The following is a 22,688-nucleotide window of genomic DNA, read 5'->3' as shown; positions in this document are numbered from 1 at the left end:
AGAGCATTGGTCTGCCACACACATTTGATGAAAACTTCGAATGTATCCAAGAAGTGTTCACATGGAGCCCTCGGAAGTCCCCAAGATTGGCAGGCCAGGAACTTCAACTTCCTCAAACAATGGTGTGGTCTGTTCTGAAACTTTGCCTGCATATGATGCCTCACAAGTTTCATTTATTGCAGCAATTGCATCCCAGTGACCATAAAAGCAGGTACACATTTTTCACTTCAGTTCTCTTGGATATGGCAGAGGACACTTTTTTTCTGAATGATTTATCTTTGTGAACGAATTGACATTTCATTTATCAGGTAAAGTAAACTGCCATAATGTAAAAATTTTAAAATCACAAAATTCTGGTTTCATTGATAAACATGAAAGAAACTCACCAAAACTGAATGAATTTTGTGCTATTTCTGTTCACAAAGTTTATGGATCTTACTTTACTGCAGAGGAAACTGTGACAGGATGTCATATCTCAACATGCTGCAAAATTGGTTGTTTTCTCAACTTCATGAAGATTCCAATCGTTTTATTTTTATGCATGATGGCACCCCACCTCCTTTTGCCTTGAGGTGCAGCATTATCTTAACACCACCACCCCATAACATGGTATTGGAATAAGCGAGCAACAAGACCTTGTTCATTGTTTTTGGCATCCAAGGCCATCAGACATCATGACTCGCAATTTTTCCTGTGGAGTTACAAAAGACAGAGTCTATGTCCCACATATGGCAGCTACTCTTCAGGAGCTGATAAACTGAATTGTTGAAGCTGTCAGTTCAGTAAACAGGGAGCTGTTGATTAATATGTGTAAGTAATGGACTAATGTTTTTATGTTTCTCAAGCAGTGCTTGGTGCTCCTGTAGAATGTGAGGTATAGTGTCTGTGTGAACAGAAAACTTTGAACCTTCCCCTATCCAGAGACATGCAAAATGTGTTTCTGTGTTTCATAGTTTGTAATAAACAAGATAAATCCGACAATTAAAAATCCAGGATGGAATGTATTCTCCCCTCTGTCTAACCTGCAGCACTTCGCTGTCTGCCACCCCTATCCTACTATCCCTCCTCGTGCCTGATCCAGCCTCCTCCTTACCCCCACCCAGTTGCCACTCCCATCATGCACTGGTGCTGCTGCTCGCAGTGTGGCCTCAGCTGCCTGAGACTGCAGTCATGTGTGTAAACTGCATTTGTGAGAGTGTGTGTGTGTGTGTACATTTGTCACCTAGTATTGATGAAGGCCTTACTGGCCAATGTTTTATTTGTGACAGTCTTTTCATTTTGCCTGTCTGTGACTCAGCAGCTCCGCTACAAGATTAATCTGTTCATTCATTTTGAGTCACCCTGTATTTTCTGCCACTGGATTCCATTCATTCATTTACACATTGTGTTCTGTCAATTTCATCATGAAGGAGAGTCTTCAGGGATGAGTCAAGTTATACTTTAACACCTGAAGTGGCCACTGTTGGCTGCATGTTACCTGACACTTATGAGTCTCGACTCTATCTTTGATAATGACAGAAGCTGAAGAAATGAATTAAAATTTGTGGGACAGCTGGAACTTGAATCCAGGTCTCATGCTAACTAGGCAGAGGTGTTCACTATTATACCACGGCTAACACAGCTGCTTTGACTACCCTAGTCCAGTGCTCTACCTAACACACACTTCAGTTCATCCCTTCAACCCTTTCTTCTCCCTCTTAAACAGTCAAAATTGCAGAGGCTGTCTGGTATTGGACTAGCATCCCAAGTTTCTATGTAATTGGGTAATCCTGCCTGTACCTCAGGCAATGCTAATGACTTAAGAAGGGGAAAAAAGGTCTGAAGGCATGAACTGAAGTTTACTGGTATGCATAATTAGTGTTAACATTAATGAGGACATTATTTTCTAGTCCTAGTCATGCCACTACACATAAAAACTAATTGCTTTCTTCTTCTTCTACTACTACTCTCCTCTCCTCTCTCTCTCTCTCTCTCTCTCTCTCTCTCTCTCTCTCTCTCTCTATCTATCTATCTATCTGTCTCTGTCTCTGAAAAGATCAAATATTTTTTTGCTACATGTCGAATTCATTTCTAAGTCATTGACAGCTTTACTAATGGTTAATTTCCCCCTCTAGTGTCATAGACAGCCATTCTTCTCTAAATGAGATGGTTTATTTGTGACAAGTTTCATTAGTGAATATATGATTTGTGAGGGTCAGTTAAAATGCCAAACTTCTTGAAGAGGTAACAACACAATGACCACAGATCAGCAACACTTATTACTCTCACTGATCACTTTTTTGCAATGAATACTTTGTTTCTAAGTGTTGAATTATCCCAGAAGATTATTCCACAGGCCATTATTGAGTGTGAAAATGCGAAATATGCCAGGAAATTGATTCAATTGTTTTCAAGAGAAGCAATTTTGTGAAAATCAAAAGTAGCTTAAATTAATTGTTTGAGAAGCTCAGTGATATGCATATTCCAGTTGGTGCACATATTTAGGAATCACTGTGGGAATGTCTACATCACTGGAATATCTATGATTGCTGTGAATCAGTTGCCTAGGCATTGCAACTGCAGTCATTGTCAATGGCCTTCCTTCCCAATCAGCATCACCCACCTCTGTGTGGCTTTGATCAAATTGCTGGCACTATTTCACTACAACTAGATATGAAATTGTATTTGGTCCATGTGCTGTAAGACTTTGATGATGAATCTGTGTGCAACTTAGAGTTTTGTGTCCCACGTTCTTCAGCTTTGAAGTATGTTTCAAGTTTCCACGCCACATCACTCCCACACTGTGATGCATGTGTTATCCATCTCTCGTACTGTTGATTTAGGCATAAAATTAAAATTAATGGTGTGTTTTCAAATGTTCAATGAAGATGTCAGTTCCATTTTCCTGCATGACGTCTTGATGATCAATCCAGTTTTCCTCAAGTGCTGTGTGTACTCACTGCTTAGGCACCAACCACAATCTGAGATATTTTAGTTTTACATGGCCATTAATAGCAGAGCTCAAATGCTTATGTCCAGCACTGTTATTCCAATAAATCCACATTTTTCTCATTTTTTCCCAGTTCTGATGGATAAGAGTAGTAAAATAGCCAGATCCTAAGTCTTGTTTAAATTCAAACATCAATTTCTGGTTATTAGGTTTTGTGACATTTTCATTTCTACAGACTCCATAATACACAATCCCATAAATTTGATGTTTACACCATGACACTGGTCTCATCAATGGCTGATTTCCTTTGTTTAAGTCTGGGGTGGTGCTGCTATTCCTTGTACTTCTCCTTGACACAGAGATGTTGGAAAACATAATAAACTGGGATGGAAGTTTCAACGCCTGGAATCAGGCACACAGTTTATTAAAATCTCATCTGTTAGTGTTTGAAAAGACTTAGAAAGTGTGTTTCATTTCAGGGATAACAATATGGGCTCCAAAAAACAAATAAGCATCAAAAATCACAGCAGGTGCCAAGAATTCACTTCAGCTGTAAACAGCAGCACAATGCTAATAATACTGGATGTTTCAAAATGAATATTCAGGTTTTAAGGCTTTTTAGCAGTTATTACATTCAACTTAACATCATAAATGATACATCAAATGAAACAGTACTTACACATTTTTGTTTGCATAACTGTTTCAAGCTTTAAAGCCTATAGGATATGATTTTCATGCCAACTTTTCAAACGAAATGTTATTGCATGACAATGAAGATTTTCTGGATCATGTCATCTTCAGTGATGAATCAGCATTTCACCTAAGTAGAAATGTGAATGCATGTAATGTGCACATCTGGGGGTCAGAAAATCCTCACAAGATGGTACAATTGCAATGAGATGCCCAAAAGTAAATGTTTTCTTTTTTTTCGCCTATTTCCTGGTGGAAAGTTTATGGGCCTTTCTTATCTTGATTCACTATAACTCTGGCACTTTCGTCAATTAGAAGAAACAGAACCATAGAACTTTATCAGGCAGAAACATTGTGTGCTACCTCACTGGCGTAACTCAGTATGTGATTGTACCTAAGTGCTGGATTGGTTGTAAGGGGCTGGATGGCAGAGCTCATTTCAGGTGTCCTCCAACCTCAAGCCATGTGATTTTTACCTACAGGGTTTCATAAAGGATCATGTGTATGTGCCTCCACTACCAGCTGAACTACCCAACTTAAGAAATAGGATTGTAGCAGTTGTTGCAGCAGTTAGTCTGGGCTCCCTGATAAAGGTTGAGAAGAACTCATCTATCAACTTGATGTGTGCCATGTGATGAATGGTGCTCACCTTCAACACTTATAAGAAAAAATATTTGCCTTCATCTTTCATTTGATGTATTATTTATAATTGTAAGTTGAATGCAATAAATGCTGAAAACCTTAATACCATGACATTTAATTTGAAATCCCCATTACTTCATACCCCATTGGAGTACAGGCAAGTGAGTATGCATAACAGTACAACATGCAACAGCTGAAGACTGGATTGAGTGTCAAAATATTGGCAGAAAAGTATAATCAACATCTTGATTAAACACTTGACAGCACACCATTATCCAGTCATATGGCACATGACAGAAAAACAACTTTATTGTCAGAGTTCATTCTGCAGTATCCCCTTTCCTCCTGTGTACAAATGTGAGACGTATTTAATATGGGTTTGTTGTACTGTTACAATAAAAATGTTATTTACTAATTTCAATAATGAAATAATATTTTGTTCATGAACTGAACTGTCGCAACAAACTACATTGTCTAGCTTCTACTGACTACACTCACTGATACCTTCAAAATTGTTATGGCACAGATTGCTTCAGTGGAGCATTTTACAAATTATTGTTTTTGAAATGTATTTAATACTATTTTTATTTTATAACAAATAAATTTTAACTAATTATAATTTTGACACCAAAAGCCAAATGCATTAATTTATTTTTATACAATTACTCAAACTAATGTTTAATATGGTACTTAAATATAAGTAGCACACAGTTGGTAAATTGATGTTACAAATTATAATAAAACTTTATGTAAATACCAAAACTGACAATATTTTCCTCTGTCACTTCATTGTGACTGTGACTGGACTCAGAAATCTTGGTAGGTAAAACACACAATGCTATCTCAGATGGAGTATCATCAACAGATGTAGAAGTAACTTTAGGTGTGCCCCAGCAAAGTGAGGTGGGACCCTTGCCATCCATTTTATATATTTATGATCTTTTGGACAATATTAAGAGCAACATTGGACTTTCCATAGATGGGCATCACAAAAAAGTAGTGTCCTATGACTGCAACATCAGTGAATCATGGCTGAAATTGGTCAACTCATACAAATATCTGGATATAACAGTTTATACTAGGAAAATGTAATTAGTCTACAAAAGAGATTCTTACTGAACACTGGTGCAGCCCATTATAGAATATTGCTCAAGTGTGTGGGACCCATACCAAATAGGGCTAACATTGAATACTGAATGTATACAGAGAAGGGCAGCAAAAATCATCACAGGTTTGTTCTACCCACAGGAAAGTGTCATGAAGTTGCTGCAAGAACTCATCTAGCAGATGCTTGAAGATAGATGCACACTGTTCCATGAAAACCTACTTAAAAAGTTTCTAGAGCCAACTTTAAGTGATGTATTTACAGATCTATTACACTCCCTTACATATCACTCCCTTACTCCCACAGAAATCACAAAGAAAAGATTTATATGCAAATGCGATGAGGAAAGCCCTAAAAACTGTTAAAATTTGATGAACCCTCTACCATGTACTCCACTGAGGTTTTCATAGTATAGATGCAATATTTGTACAAAAGAATTTGACACTCGTCATGGTGGCTGATGAGAGTGAATGTAAATGAGAAATGCCCTTATGGTAGCTCCCATCAGCCACCGCACTGAGTGTCAACTTTGTTTGTGCATATAGTAGTTGTAGTTAAAGATATCTTTTGAAAATAATTTTCATTTTCTTTCATAAGTAAATTTCATCACCCAATGTTTTAAACTTAAAAGATACCTTACATTTAAATTACACAACGCCACTGTTATTAAATAATTCTGATTTAAACATTTTATCAGGATAGCTGTTTTCGAAATACCTCCTGTATTAACTGATACCTTGAGTGTCACAGTGATTAAGTGTGTAGACTGCACCAGAATAATCAAAACTGACTCTCAGTGTGAGGAATCTTACCATTATTTTCATTTGAGATGTTTTATTCTTTTTATCAACAGTCTTCTGACTGGTTTATTTATATATAAAAGCCAACATAGGCCACTTGGTCAAGGTCATGTGTTGATTTAAAGTTCTAGATTCGCATATTTTGCCATTCGAATCACTTCTTCTGTGTAATATTTTGTTGATTGTTTCAATACGCACTAGTATTGTGATATATTGTGACATTTCAAACACTTGCAACTGCTATGATAAAATTTTTGAGGACAGCAGGCCTATCCTCATTCAAAACAATGTTTCTGTAATTTCATTGTACAATTATATGAGGAATGGGGTAGTTTAAGAATTTTCAGACACTTCCTAAACTATATTCCCATAAGTCAGCTGTGCGAATGATTTGGAAATGTAATTTAATTCATAGTAAATTAGCGTTTGTGGTTCACAGTTCAGCCGAAGTATACATTGAATTTCATTATATATCAACATGAATCAATCTGCATTTACGATAATTTTTGGAAGCTACCATTGTCCTTTGCATAATCTACAAGTAATTTGTAATAAATCGCCATTTGTGATTTAGTTACTGTAGCAGATTTTGTAACTAACATATTGTTTTACATCTAGTTTTCCCTTAAAGAGGAGTAGCCCTACATATTATCAGCATTTGTTGTAAATTAACTCTGTTTTTGAGTTTGCTAAAAGCTATAATTAACATCAAAAGGCTTTAGGAAACTAATAATTTTTACCACTCTTTTTGTGTTGCCATAACAGAAATCTGATTCTATCTGCTTCAGTTCTTAAGGGGAATTAGTAACTTTTTAGCTCAACATATTAAAAGATAATCACCAGGTTTAATTTAAAGTTATTTTTCACTGTGTTGTAGTAGTGTTGTAATACTTTGTACCAGCCAAAATGCAGCCCCACTGTGAATGCTGTTCTCAAACACAGTATCAGTTGGTTGATGTTTGTAAGCAACTGGAAATTGCCCTGACTACTGGCAAACAATTGGCAGCTGCTGCAAATCAGTGTGTTTGATGAGCCTCTGAGAGCCATGTACCTGTGACACCTATAGCAGAGGTACCTGAAGTACTGTTCTCTCCTGTAGACCCTGTCTCCTCTGCAGAAAGTGCAGCATCTGTCAATAGCTGTCCACTTGACTGGGTGTGGCATGTTGATGGTAGATCTAGGCATTCTGTACAGGGTGGATGTGGCCAAGAAGGACTCAGGGTGTTGTACCAGTCCCCCCTAACAAGTTTAGGGCACCTTCTGTCACTGAAACTGAAACTGAGCCAATGGGACTCACTCCACCTTTTTGGAGAAACCTGTATTGTCTGGTGTCAAGGAGAGGCAAACACAAAATGGTAGGGTCTATTAATTGTCAGCAGTTCAAACATATAGTGAATGATGGTACCACTAAGGGAAATGGCAGCAAGGGACAGGAAAGTACACCCAGTACTCTCAATATGTATGCCTTGGGGCATCATTCAACATGTTAAAGAGGCTATTCCAGCAGCCATTGAGGGAAAAGGATGCAATCAGCTGCAGATTGTGGTGCATGTTGGAACAAATGAAGATTGTTGTCTGGGATCTGAGGTCATTCTTAAGTCATTCCAGCGACTGGCAAAGAAGATTGAGAAGACCAGCCTTGTGTGTGGAGTTTCAACGAAGCTCACAATTTGCAGCACTGTCCTCAGAACTGATAATGGCCCTTTGGTTCTGAATCAAATGGAAGGACTGAACCATAGACTTCAGAGCTTCTGTGACAAGTTAGGCTGTGACTTCCTGGACTTGCACCATAGGGTTGGCAACTGTAGGCTCATCCTCAATAGATCAGGTGTGCATCACACATCAGAGGCTGCTACTCAGGCAGCTCACGGTGTGTGCGGTGCACACATGGGCTTTTTAGGTTAAGTGAGTCTCCATCCAATCCAGATAATGATAGTTGTAGGAAACACAGAAGTACAGTGTAAGAAAGAAAGAAATGCCTCCCACAGGTGAGGTATTAACATTCTGCCAAAGCATTCACAACAAAGTGCCAGAGTTTGAAGTACTCTTGAAAAGCAGTGAAGCTCCCAGATTATTAGCTACAGAAAGCTGGTTGAAACCTGAAATTGATAGCTGTGAGATCTTTGCAGAAAACTTGAGTATATATCAGAAAGATAGGCAAATTGGAAATGGAGATGGTGTATTTGTTCCACTAGACAAGAAACTCAATTCTACCAAATAGAAATTGAAGCAGCATGTGAGATTGTTTAGATATGACTCAGTGTCAGGGGCAGGCATAAAATGGTAATTGGATCTTTCTATTGCTCACCAGACTCATCTCCTGATGTAATCAAAAGCTTCAGAGAAAACCTCAGTTCATTTGAACATAAGTTCCCCAATCATACTCTAATTATCAGTGGAGACTTTTGTTAGTGGTGTGTGATAATACATCCTGTGAAACTTTATCAAATACCTTCTCTGAAAACTACTTAGAAAAGATAGTTAGGAACCCCTCTCATCATGGAAATATGTTGGATCTAATCGCAACAAATAGGTCTGACATTTTTGAGGATGTCTCTATTGAAACTGGTATCAGTGACCAGGCATCTTGAACAGAATGACATTCTCAATGCCAACCAGTATAGATTTTGAAATATCAATCATGTGAAACCCAACTCACACTTTTCTCGTATAATATAATGAAAGCTTTGGATTATGGCAATCAGGTAGATGCAGTATTTCTTGATTTCCAAAAATCATTTGACTCAGTACCACACCTATGCTTATTGTCAAAAGTACGGTCATATGGGGTATCAAGAGAAATGTGTGACTGCATTGAGGACTTTTTGATAGGGAGGACACAACATGTTATCTTGGATGGAGAGTGATCGTCAGATATAGAAGTAACTTCAGGTGAGCATTGAGACCCTTAGTGTTCATGTTGTACAGTATATTAATGATCTTGCTGACAATATTAATAGTAACATCAGGCTTTTTGCAGATGATGCAGTTGTGTATAATGAATTACTATCCGAGAGAAGTTGCATAAATATTCAGTCAGGTCTTGACAATATTTCAACTTGGTGCAGAGACCGTCAGCTTGCTCTAAAAGTTCATAAATGCAAAACTGTGCACTTCAAAAAATGAAAAATATTAGTATCCTATGGCTATAATATGAGTGAGTCATTGTTGGAATCAGCCAACTTATACAGATATCTGGAAGTGAAACTTTGTAGGGATATGAAATGGAATGATCACATAGGTTCATTCATGGGTAAAAGCAGTGGTAGACTTTAGTTTATTGGTAGAATATTAAAGAAGTGCAGTCAGTATACAAAAGAGATTGCTTAAAAATCATTCATACTACTGGTTCTAGAATATTGCTGAAGTGCGTGGTGTCCATACCAGAACCTACTGCAACCTACATCCTTCTGAATCTGTTTAGTGTATTCATCTCTCGGTCTCCCTCTACAGTTTTACCCTCCACGCTGCCCTCCAATACTAACTTGGTGATCCCTTGATGCCTCAGAATATGTCCTACCAACCGATCCCTTCTTCTAGTCAAGTTGTACAACAAATTTCTCTTCTCCCCAATTCTATTCAATACCTCCTCATTAGTTATGTGAGCTACCCATCCAATCTTCAGCATTCTTCTGTAGCACCACATTTTGAAAGCTTCTATTCTCTTTTTGTCTAAACTATTTATCGTCCACATTTCACTTCCATACATGGCTACACTCCATACAAATACTTTCAGAAACGACTTCCTGACACTTAAATCTATACTCAATGTAAACAAATTTCTCCTCTTCAGAAATGCTTTCCTTGCCATTACCAGTCTACATTTTATATCCTCTCTACTTCGACTATCATCAGTTATTTTGCTCCCCAAATAGCAAAACTCCTTTACTACTTTAAGTGTCTCATTTCCTAATCCAATACCCTCAACATCACCAGATTTAATTTGACTACACTCCATTATCCTCGTTTTGCTTCTGTTGGTATTCATCTTATATCCTCCTTTCAAGACACTGTCCATTCCATTCAACTGCTCTTCCAAGTCCTCTGCTGTCTCTGACAGAATTACAATGCCATCAGCGAACCTCAAAGTTTTTATGTCTTCTCCATGGGTTTTAATTCCTACTCTGAATTTTTCTTTTGTTTCCTTTACTGCTTGCTCTGTATACAGATTGAATAACATTGGGGAGAGGCTACAACCCTGTCTTACTCCCTTCCCAACCACTGCTTCCCTTTCATGCCCCTCAACTCTTATAACTGCCATCTGATTTCTGTACAAATTGTAAATAGCCTTTTGCTCTCTGAATTTATCCCTGCCACCTTCAGAATTTGAAAGAGAGTGTTCCAGACAACATTGTCAAAAGCTTTCTCTAAGTCTACAAATGCTAGAAACGTAGGTTTGCCTTTTCTTAATCTAGCTTCTAAGATAAGTCGTAGGGTCAGTACTGCCTCACGTGTTCCAACATTTCTACGGAATCCAAACTGATCTTCCCCGAGGTCGGTTTCTACCAGTTTTTCAATTCATCTGTAAAGAATCGCATTAGTATTTTGCAACTGTGACTTATTAATCTGATAGTTCAGTAATTTTCACGTCTGTCAACACCTGCTTTCTTTGGGATTGGAAATATTATATTCTCCTTCAAGTCTGAAGATATTTCGCCTGTCTCATACATCTTGCTCACTAGATGGTAGAGTTTTGACAGGGCTGGCTCTTCCAAGGCTATCAGTAGTTCTAATGGAATGTTGTCTACTCCCAGGGCCTTGTTTCGATTTAAGTCATAGGTTTGCTTAATCTGAGGGAGAGTGTCACAGAGATACTGAAGGAACTGAAATGGCAGACTCTTGAAGATAGATGTAAACTATCCCAAGGAAGTCTATTAACTATGCTGACCTCTTCACCTCAGTGTAACATGTTCTCCCCATGTCCTCAATTATTTGTTGGGTGTCTGTCAGTTTCTGTCTTCACCTACTGTTTTTACCGTCCACAACCCTGTAGTGCCATGAGAGTTGTTCACTGATGTCCTAAAACATGTCCTAACATCCTGTCCCTTGTTCTTGTCAGTGTTTTCCATATTCTTCATTTGTTCTGCATAGCACTTCCTCATTCTTATCTTATCAGTCCACCTAATTTTCAAAATTCTTCTATAGCACCATATCTCAAACACTCCAGTTCTCTTTTGTACTGATTTTCCCACTGTCCGTGATTCGCTTCTATACAATGCTATGCTCCAGACATACATTTTCAGAAATTTATTTCCCAAATTAAGGACTCCATTTGATACCAGTAGATTCCTCTTGGCCAGGAATGCCCTCTTTGCCTGTGTTAGCCTGCTTTTTGTACCTTCCTCACTCTGTCCATCATTGGTAATTTTGTTTCCAATTCCTTGACTTTGTCTCCTTCATGATGACCAGTTTTGATTTAAGTTTCCCACTGTTCCCATTTCTACTACATCTCATTCCCTTAGTGTTTTTCCAGTTTACTCTGTACTCATTAGACTGTTCATTTCTTCACATTCACTGAGGAGAGCAATGCCATCAGCAGATCTTATCATTGATATCCCTTCACCCTAAATGAATTTTTCCTTGCTTCTTTGGTGTACAGATTGGACTGTAGGGATGATCCCTGTCATACACCCTTTTTAATCCAAGAATTTTGTTCTTGGTCTTCCATGCTCATTGTTCCTTCTTCGTTTTTATTTTAATATTGTCTATTACCCACCTTTTCCTTCATCTGGCTCCTCTTTCTATTAGAATTTCAAATGTTATCTACCATTTTATACCATCAAATTCTTTTTCTAGATTGTCAAATCCTATGAATGTGTGTTGATTTTTCTTAACCATAATGTCAGAACTGTCTCTCTGATACTGTTACCTTTTCTCAAGCATCTAACAGATCCTCAGTTTCCTTTTCCATTCATTTGTACATTATTCTTGTCAGTGACTTGAATACATGAACTGTTAAGCTGATTGTGTGATGGTTCTCCCACTTATCTGCACCTGATGTCTTCATGAAGATATTTTCCAAAAAGACTGATGATATGTCTCTAAACGCATGTATTTGACACATCAGTTGTAACAATCAGTTGGTTTCCACTTCCTCCAACAATTTCAGAAATTCCGATGGAACATTACCTGCCTTATTTGATCGCAAGTCTTCCAGATCTCTTTTAAATTCTTGCTAATACTAGAGCCTCTACATCTTCCATATTGACTCCCATATTTTCTTGTATGATGTCATCAGACAAATCCACCCCTCATAGAGGCCACCAATGTACTCATTCCACCTACTCACTTTTTCCTCATGATTTAACAGAGAAATTCCCATTGCATTCTTAACATTGTCATCCTTGCTTTTAATTTCACCAAAGGTTGTTTTGACTTTTCTATTGCTTAATCAATCCCTCCAATGACTATTTCTTTTTCAGTTTCTTCACATTTTCCTAGAGCCATTTTGCCTTGGCATCCAAGCGTTTCCTATTAATTTCATTCCCAAGTGACATATATTACTGTAGTCCTGTCTTTCCCTGAATACTTTTTTATGTGTTTTTCTTTTGTCTATCAGTTGAAATATTTCTTCTGTTACCACTGTTGCCACTGCCTGCTTTCACTATATTAGCTTGTCCAACTTTTAGAGGTGGAGGACTCCTCTTCACCTGAATTGTCTACTGTCGCATTCGGTATCACACAGCCGTAGAGAACTTCAAATGCATATCATCATGTCATACAACAGGTTGGTTATGATTAAACAATCATTACTTGAAATAGTGTAGATGGAAAACTGTTAACCATATGGGCTATAAGATTGATGTTTGTACTGTATGCTGCAGGATTTGTGTTGTTATAGAGTTAGTGTCATGACTTGCTGTTATACTGGTGTAGGTACAGCAATGCAGGTTTGAAACACAAGCATCAGTGTGCACTGCTGTTACAGACAGTCAACATCAGTCTGGACAAGATGAGCACGGCTTTACTGATAAAGGAGTTTTATTGAAACAACAACAATAGTGCTGCTGCTCTTCACAAGTACCTACATCTACAGATGCACAAAAGGAGATTAGATTAGATTAGTATTTCATTCCATAGATCCGTGTTGAGGAGATCCTCGTGGATGTGGAACATGTCACCTTTTTTTTATTTTTAATTTTTTTTAAGCTGAAATAACAATACTAATAGTATAAATATATACAACACATCATTTGTTTCTGTTAAAAAATTCATCAATGGAGTAGAAGGAGTAGGCCACTAGTAAGTTTTTCAGGCTCCTTTTAAACTGATCTCTATTTGTAACTAAATTTTTTATGTTTGCTGGCAAATTATTGAAGATAAGTGTTCCTGAGTAGTGGACCCCTTTTTGAACTAAAGTAAGTGCTTTTAAGTCCTTGTGCAGATCATTTTTGTTCCTTATATTGTATGTATGAACTGAGCTGTTTGTTGGAAAAAGAGATATATTATTTAGGACAAATTTCATTAAGGAGTAAATACACTGAGAGGCAGTAGTTAGTATACCCAGTTCTTTGAAGAGGTTTCTACAAGACGTCCATGAGTTTACTCCACAAATAATATGTATTACACACTTTTGGACTCTGAAAACTTTTGTTTGACTTGAAGAGTCACCCCAAAATATTATACCATATGACATTATGGAATGAAAGTAGGCAAAGTATGCAAGCTTTTTCACTTTTATGTCGCCTATGTCTGCTAACACTCGAATTGCAAATACAGGTTTGTTAAGGCATTTCTGCAGTTCTGTGGTGTGCTCCTCCCAACTGAATTTATTATCAAGTTGTAATCCCAGGAATTTAAGACTGTCAACCTCTTCTATCTGCTCTTCTTTGTACTTTATGCATATGCTGGGCGGAAACTTCTCACAGGTTCTGAATTGCATATAGTGAGTCTTTTCGAAGTTTAATGTCAATGAGTTGGCTTTAAACTGTTTATTAATATTCATGAAAGTATCATTAGCAGATCTTTCTAGAACTACACTTGACATTCTATTTATTGCAATACTTGTGTCATCTGCAAACAAAACAAACTCTGCTTCTGGCAGTGTAACTGATGAGAGATCATTAATGTAGACAAGAAAAAGCAATGGCCCTAAGATGGATCCTTGTGGGACACCACATGTAATTTCTTCCCATTCTGATGATGGCTGATGACTTAATTCACTAGTCCCTTGCACTGACACCCTTTGTTTCCTGTTAGCAAGGTATGACTTGAACCATTTTGCAGCACTGCCCATGACACCATAGAATTCTAATTTATTTAAAAGGATGTTGTTGTTTACACAATCAAATTCCTTTGAAAAATCACAGAAAATACCTGCTGCTTGTAACTTGTTATTTAATGAATTAAGTACATTTTCACTGTAGGTGTAAATAGCCTTTTTGATAACAGAACCTTTCAGAAATCCAAACTGTGTTCTTGATAATATGTTATTTGTGGTCAGATTGTTGAGAAGCTGCCTGTAGATAACTTTTTCTAAAAATTTTGAGACAGCTGGCAAAAGTGAAATCGGTCTGTAGTTTGATGGCATCTCTTTATCCCCTTTCTTGAATAGAGGCTTAACATCTGCATATTTCAGCCAGTCAGGAAATGTCCCAGTTATAATTGACTGGTTACACAAGTAACTTAGAATTGTACTAAACTCACAAGAACATGCCTTAATTAACTTTGTTGATATTTCATCATAACCACTAGAATGCTTTGTTTTTAAAGATTTGATTATGGAAGTTATTTCTTTTGGTGATGTGAGTGACATATTCATGTACCTGAAGCTATTTGTAAAGGCTAGTTTCAGATATTCAAGGGCATTATTTACTGATCCTGACAATCCCATTCTATCAGTAACAGATATAAAGTACTTGTTAAATAGATTTGCCACACTATGCCCATCGGTTACTAATGTGTCATCTACCCTTAATGCTATTTGCTCCTGTTCCTTTCTGGTTCTACCAGTCTTCTGTTTCACTCTATCCCATATTGTTTTTTTTGTTCCTTGACATTGCTATCTTCTTCTCATAGTGTATTTGTTTAGATGTCTGAATTACTTTTTTTAAATATTTTACAGTATTCCTTGTATTTAGCTAAATAATCAGCATTGGAGCTATTCTTGGTTGACAGATAGATTTTCCTTTTTGTCTTACAGGAAATCTTTATTCCTTGTGTGATCCATGGTTTTATTATAGACTTCTGTTTAATTTGAGTAACTTTGAGAGGAAAACAGTTTTCAAACATGGTACTGACATTGTTCATGAATGTGTTATTTTTTCATTCATGTCATGAGCACTATAAACATCTTTCCAGTTCATATCTTTGAGCAGTTTTCTAAAACACTCAATTTTTGGTTGATTGAATACTGTCCTGCACTCAGATTTAGCAGTCTTGATAATCTGCTTAGAATTTACATCTAAAACAAAGAGCTGCATGTCATGATCTGATAGTCCATTTATTACAGGTTTTATTATATGATTTTGTTCCTTTGATTTGTCTATAAAATGTTATCAATGGCTGTCTTTGAGGATTTAGTGATCCTAGTTGGAAGGTTTACAGTGTGAGTTAGATTGAAAGACAACATTACTAACTGCAGTAAATGTTTACTGGAAGATTGAATTAGAAAATCTGCATTAAAGTCACCAGCAATCAAAATTTCTTTGTTTGTTACTGTTAAATAACCCAAAAGAGCTTCTAGATGATTTATGAATAGATTATAATTTCCTGCAGGTGCTCGATAAATAGTTACTATTATATAGGATCTGTTATGGAACTCTACTTCTGTTGCACATGCTTATAGATGCTGCTCTAAACAGAATTTATTAATGTCAATGTTCTTGAATTTATGGCAGTTTTTAATAAATGTGGCAACTCCTCCTCCCTCCATATCTACTCTGCAGAAGTAGGAAGCTAGCTTAAATCCTGAAATGTCTAACATATCTATACCAGTGGTCACTTGATCTTCAGAGAGGCAGATTATGTCAATTTCGTTAGATGAATTCATTTCATTGATACAAATGAGTAGTTCATCAACTTTATTTCTGAGTCCCGGAATGTTCTGGTGTAATAAAGATAACTGATACTGCATAATAATGGGATTATAATTGCTTTGGCTAAGATGAACTGGCAGTTTCTGATTACTTTCTGTTAAACATTGTTTAAATGGAGGCTGTATGCTAAAATCTGACTCCAGTTCATCTATTTTCTCAAACTGAGTCTGTCTGCCAATCTCTCTTAAAACTCGTTTTCTATCCCCCTTCCCTATCCTAAAAAAAGGCATCCCTCTGACACCTGGACCACAGGTATTTTACCACTTGTGACAGTGTCCCCCCTTAAATTTTCTGCAATGAAGCCAGACAGTTTTCCCTTCCCTTTCCTATTGAGGTGAAGGCCATGCCTAGTGCAGTCCCTCCTATCAATAGCATCCACAGGAATCAAACCAATATGGGACCCTATATCCGTCCTAAGCACCCATTCCAACTCCAAGTTCACTCTCCCTACAGAAGAGTTCAAATGAGGCTGATCATGGCATCTCAACATGATTACATGTTGTAAATAAAACAGAAAGAAACTTCCACATGGGAAAAATATATTAAAAATAAAGATTCCAAGACTTACCAAGCGGGAAAGCGCCGGCAGACAGGCACATGAACAAAACACACAAACACACACACAGAATTACAAGCTTTCGCAACTGGCAGTTGCTTCGTCAGGAAGGAAGGAAGGAGAGGCCTTCCTTCCTGACGAAGCAACTGCCAGTTGCGAAAGCTTGTAATTCTGTGTGTGTGTTTGTGTGTTTTGTTCATGTGCCTGTCTGCCGGCGCTTTCCCGCTTGGTAAGTCTTGGAATCTTTATTTTTAATATATGATTACATGTTGTGTCCCATAAGGATCCAACTGAGCCATTGCTTTTTCTTGTGTACATTTATGATCACTCATTAGTTACACTGCCAGAAGCAGAGTTCATTTTGTTTGCAGATGACACAAGTATTGCAATAAATAGAATGTCAAGTGTAGTTCTAGAAAGATCTGCTAATGATACTTTCATGAATATTAATAAACAGTTTAAAGCCAACTCATTGACATTAAACTTCGAAAAGACTCACTATATGCAATTCAGAACCTGTGAGAAGTTTCTGCCCAGCATATGCATAAATTGCAAAGAAGAGCAGATAGAAGAGGTTGACAGTCTTAAATTCCTGGGATTACAACTTGTTAATAAATTCAGTTGGGAGGAGCACACCACAAAACTGCAGAAATGCCTTAACAAATCTATATTTGCAATTCGTGTGTTAGCAGACATAGGCGACATAAAAATGAAAAAGCTTGCATACTTTGCCTACTTTCATTCCATAATGTCATATGGTATAACATTTTGGGGTAACTCTTCAAGTCAAACAAAAGTTTTCAAAGTCCAAAAGCATGTAATACGTATTATATGTGGAGTAAATTCACAGACGTCCTGTAGAAACCTCTTCAAAAAACTGGATATACTCACTACTGCCTCTCAGTATATTTACTCCTTAATGAGATTTGTCCTAAATAATGTATCTCTTTTTCCAACAAACAGCTCAGTTCATACTTACAATACCAGGAACAAAAATGATCTGCACAAGCACTTACTTTTGTTCAAAAAGGGGTCCACTACTCAGAAACACTTATCTTCAATAATTTGCCAGCAAACATAAAAAAATTTATTACAAATAAAGATCAGTTTAAAAGGAGCCTGAAAGACTTACTAGTGACCAACTCCTTCTACTCCATCGATGAATTTTTTTTTCATAGAAACAAATGATGTATTGTATATATTCAATATATTCATACTATTAGTATTATTATTTCAGCTTTAAAAAATTGACATGTCCACATCCATGGAGATCTCCTCAGCATGGATCTATGGAACAAAAACTAATCTAATCTAAATTATGATCATAGTCTACATCTTCTATGTCAAATCAGTAAGCACATGTTGTGCCAGAACCACTTGACAAAGGTTCTGCACCACCCCTCTCCATCAACTGCTAATAAGCAGGTCACCTCCACTGCTCCCAACACCCCCTGAGAATTTTCTTGGAATTCTGAGAACAAACTGTACATGAGAAATGGTGCCAGTCACTAATGGAGATGCAGTGATTCTCACTTTCACTATACTTTGACTAAAACAACATTGTAAGTATCAGATTGCAATGGCAGGTGGCAGTATTGGCAGCTTGCAGCTAGCCATGCTAGATGAGGTCCTGCATGTATCTACAAATTGGCAATGCAGTGAGCATGTGGCTCTGAAGAAAGACCTTCAATTGCCTGGCAGATGACCCCTACCTCTTGACTCGCTGAAATGCCAATTGCACAATTGCAAAGCTATTTTAATCTGATGGCAGGACCTTACAGACTGTTCCTCCCTATACAATCCCCCCCAGCATCTGAAGGTCAGTGTCTGGGTATCAGTTTCTTAAAGCAGTGTGATGTGAGTCAAAAAAATGGCCTTTAAAGCTTTGAAGATTTTCTACTGCTGTTAAATACACTCCTGGAAATTGAAATAAGAACACCGTGAATTCATTGTCCCAGGAAGGGGAGACTTTATTGACCCATTCCTGGGGTCAGATACATCACATGATCACACTGACAGAACCACAGGCACATAGATACAGGCAACAGAGCATGCACAATGTCGGCACTAGTACAGTGTATATCCACCTTTCGCAGCAATGCAGGCTGCTATTCTCCCATGGAGACGATCGTAGAGATGCTGGATGTAGTTCTGTGGAACGGCTTGCCATGCCATTTCCACCTGGCGCCTCAGTTGGACCAGCGTTCGTGCTGGACGTGCAGACCGCGTGAGACGATGCTTCATCCAGTCCCAAACATGCTCAATGGGGAACAGATCCGGAGATCTTGCTGGCCAGGGTAGTTGACTTACACCTTCTAGAGCACGTTGGGTGGCACGGGATACATGCGGACGTGCATTGTCCTGTTGGAACAGCAAGTTCCCTTGCCGGTGTAGGAATGGTAGAACGATGGGTTCGATGACGGTTTGGATGTACCGTGCACTATTCAGTGTCCCCTCGACGATCACCAGAGGTGTACGGCCAGTGTAGGAGATCGCTCCCCACACCATGATGCCGGGTGTTGGCCCTGTGTGCCTCGGTCGTATGCAGTCCTGATTGTGGCGCTCACCTGCACGGCGCCAAACACGCATACGACCATCATTGGCACCAAGGCAGAAGCGACTCTCATCACTGAAGACGACACGTCTCCATTCGTCCCTCCATTCACACCTGTCGCGACACCACTGGAGGTGGGCTCCACGATGTAGGGGCGTGAGCGGAACACGGCCTAACGGTGTGCGGGACCGTAGCCCAGCTTCATGGAGACGGTTGCGAATGGTCCTCGCCGATACCCCAGGAGCAACAGTGTCCCTAATTTGCTGGGAACCCGCCGGCCACTGGCGACAACATCGATGTACTGTGGAGACCTCACGCCCCACGTGTTGAGCAATTCCGCGGTACGTCCACCCAGCCTCCCGCATGCTCACTATACACCCTCGCTCAAAGTCCGTCAACTGCACATACAGTTCACGTCCACGCTGTCGCGGCATGCTACCAGTGTTAAAGACTGCGATGGAGCTCCGTATGCCACGGCAAACTGGCTGACACTGACGGCGGCGGTCCACAAATACTGCGCAGCTAGCGCCATTCTACGGCCAACACCGCGGTTCTTGGTGTGTCCGCTGTGCCATGCGTGTGATCATTGCTTGTACAGCCCTCTCGCAGTGTCCGGAGCAAGTATGGTGGGTCCGACACACCGGTGTCAATGTGTTCTTTTTTCCATTTCCAGGAGTGTATAAAACATATGAACTGTGGCGACCCAGGCTAAGTGGGGCCACTACAATGTAGAGGTTATGGAGTGGTTGGATTTTGAGGTAGTGGTGGCTAGGAGAACTCAGTCTTGTGCTACAATGATTGAAGCGCTGTGATCCCACATGAACAGCCTCTCCCATCCCCTCCGTCAGCTGTGGAAGGCTGAGGCAGCATGCGGGATGTGCGATGTCCATGTCTGGCTTCGCTGGCACTATTTATTTCACTCAGCAGTGCGTGCCCCAGTTAGCAATGTGCAGCTATGAATGAGCAGTGCAAACATCTGCTCAGATCCTCGTAGAGGTTCCGCGTTACTGGAAGAAAAGCTCGTGCCAGTACAGATGCCACACTCTGAGATGGGAGTTCCGTTACTGCTGCACGGCCTGGAGACTGCCCAAGTCCACGGATGCAGACTTAACCCTGTGAGCTAGTCTGGTGGAGGTTGCTGCGCAGACTTGTGTCAGCTGCTCATTGGCCTGTAACCACCACAATACCAAAGAGTATTGTGATGGTTAATGGAACATTTTTTGTGCCAATACTTTGCTTCGACACCTTCATAGCCCAATGATGTGGAAACCCCCCCAAGCTTGTCCATAGATGCACTGCTTTTCTGTGATGTCACCAGGAGTCCACAGCTCAGCCCATATGCCTTGTGGTAGGTAAACAAGCTCATTTATGAAATTAGGTACCAGCACCTCCATGCCTGCCTGCTCCTCTCACTTACTGCTGCAATGGTACTCTTTTCTCGCAGTAATGCCCAAAATAATGATGGCAATACAGTACTTTGTTAATGCTACACACTTTTTACAATACTTCATTTCTGTAACATATTTTACATTGATTATGCAGAACTATTTGCACAATCTGCCTCAGTATCTGGGTGGACAACATGGCAGATTGCTAACCGAAAGGGCCTGGGATTGATTCCCCGTCAGATTGGAGATTTTTCTCAGCTCAGGGACTTGGTGGTGTGTTATCCTCACATTTGTATCATCATAATTCACATTCCACTATTCAGATCACTGTATGGGCATGTCCCATAAGTCGGTAAATAAAAAAAAATTACAAAAAAATTATTTGCATCAATTTTTATATTTCAGCTGCACCATTTCCTGAAATTAACTACTCCAAGATCTTTGGCTGATGTGTCAGGCATAAAGACCTTGTGCTAAGTGCTGAGTTACAGACAAATCTGGTAGTGAATTACATATGTTTTGTAATTAACAGCACTCGGAAATCTTCTAATCTTGAAAGGAGTTTTTTTTATGAAAATTGCATCATAATGCTGTATGAAGTTGATGTCTGGGCACTGATCTTCAGATCCTATAAGTATAGAGAAAATTGGAGAGGTCAGAACAGTCTGTGGGATTCCCGTGTGAGTTATACACAGTACTAAAGGGAGAGCAGCTTATTTAGAAACTTTGAGCTGATTTTTCACAGGAGCAAGAAGAGTTACTAACTTTGAGTGTTGTAGTCTGCAGTATTAATGTTAGGTTTAGGCCCAAGATTGGGTTACAGTTGTTGTGTACACTTATGGTATGTGCACAACGTAAAAGTAGCAGGAAGCAAACCCCATGCCACAGATCTTTTCAGCTAAATGGAAGTGATCTGCTTGCTCTTCACGTGATAATATCTCTAAAAAAGAATCACCAGTAGCAATACATGAGTACAATAAGAATCATTTATTAAAAGAATATACATCACAAAATTTGTACTCAACTTTTGCTTTGCAAGCAGATGTGGAACTGATGAGCTTAATTTAACCTATCACAGTACATGATTTCTGTCTAATTGAAGTTCAGTCTCTCAACAGGTAAGCACTTTCATTGTACTTAAATTATTTTTGACACTCATCATGAACTATCTGACAGCTAGACTGGTCAGCACTGTACATAATGTGTAGGCGTCTGTAAAGAACAGAGATGTTGACTGCTGGGTGATAACTGCTAAGAGTTGATGGGTAACTGGAACTTGCCAAGTGCCTGTGTGCTTCACAAAAATAATGTGCTCAGTGTACAAATGTCATCCAGCTCTCTCTGTTGTGGCAGATGTGACTGTTGGTGGATCAATGGCCTACTTGAACATCTCGTAGTGAAATTACAAAGTAGTTCCTTATACATGCACCATCTAGAGGCTGAAAATACTAACTGTGGTGCTGTCTGAATATAATGTTATATTCTACATCTGTTGGAGATACAGCAACAGTTGAGCCGTCCAAATCAGTGGATGTACTCAGAAGATATTGCAAGTCTGATTGCTTTAGTCTAGCAGTCTGTAATAGCTTCAATGCTTTGGAGACTGTGAATAAAATATTAGGACATCTTAAGAAGCTCCAAAGAAGTCTGACAGTACAGGGCATAAGGTACAAGATAAATGTCAGAAGAAAAGTTTTAAGAAGACAAAACAGGTTTCAGTAGTCACAGGATGGGGATGTCAGAACTGGTTCAGAATTCTTTGAGACAAGTTTACTGTGTAACTAGTACTTCTTAGCCAAGTGCACGGCTTAGTAATGTCAACTGTGACTTTAGTTCTACAGGGAAGGCTCTCAGAAAGGAAGGTCATGTAATAGCAGTAGTAGCACATGCAGGTTACATTTTGGATCATAACCTTAATTATATAATTGAGGAAGACATCAGGTGCACTGATGAGAATGCTCAGGCTTTGAGTGATATCATGAGCCTT

At 38.8% G+C, this 22,688-nt stretch overlaps 1 protein-coding gene across 1 annotated transcript in view; it reads left to right on the top strand.

Annotated features, from left to right (window-relative positions):
- The window catches only part of LOC126291536 (protein PRRC2A-like), a 695,341-nt gene that overhangs the window by 639,760 nt on the left and 32,893 nt on the right, over positions 1-22,688 (top strand). The gene's annotated exons all lie outside the window — the stretch shown is intronic.

The sequence above is a fragment of the Schistocerca gregaria genome, chromosome 9, assembly GCF_023897955.1.
Source record: "Schistocerca gregaria isolate iqSchGreg1 chromosome 9, iqSchGreg1.2, whole genome shotgun sequence".
Classification (NCBI taxonomy): Eukaryota; Metazoa; Arthropoda; class Insecta; order Orthoptera; family Acrididae; genus Schistocerca; species Schistocerca gregaria.
The sequence above is the reverse complement of the archived record's forward strand: the minus strand, read 5'-3'. Positions and strand labels throughout refer to the sequence as shown.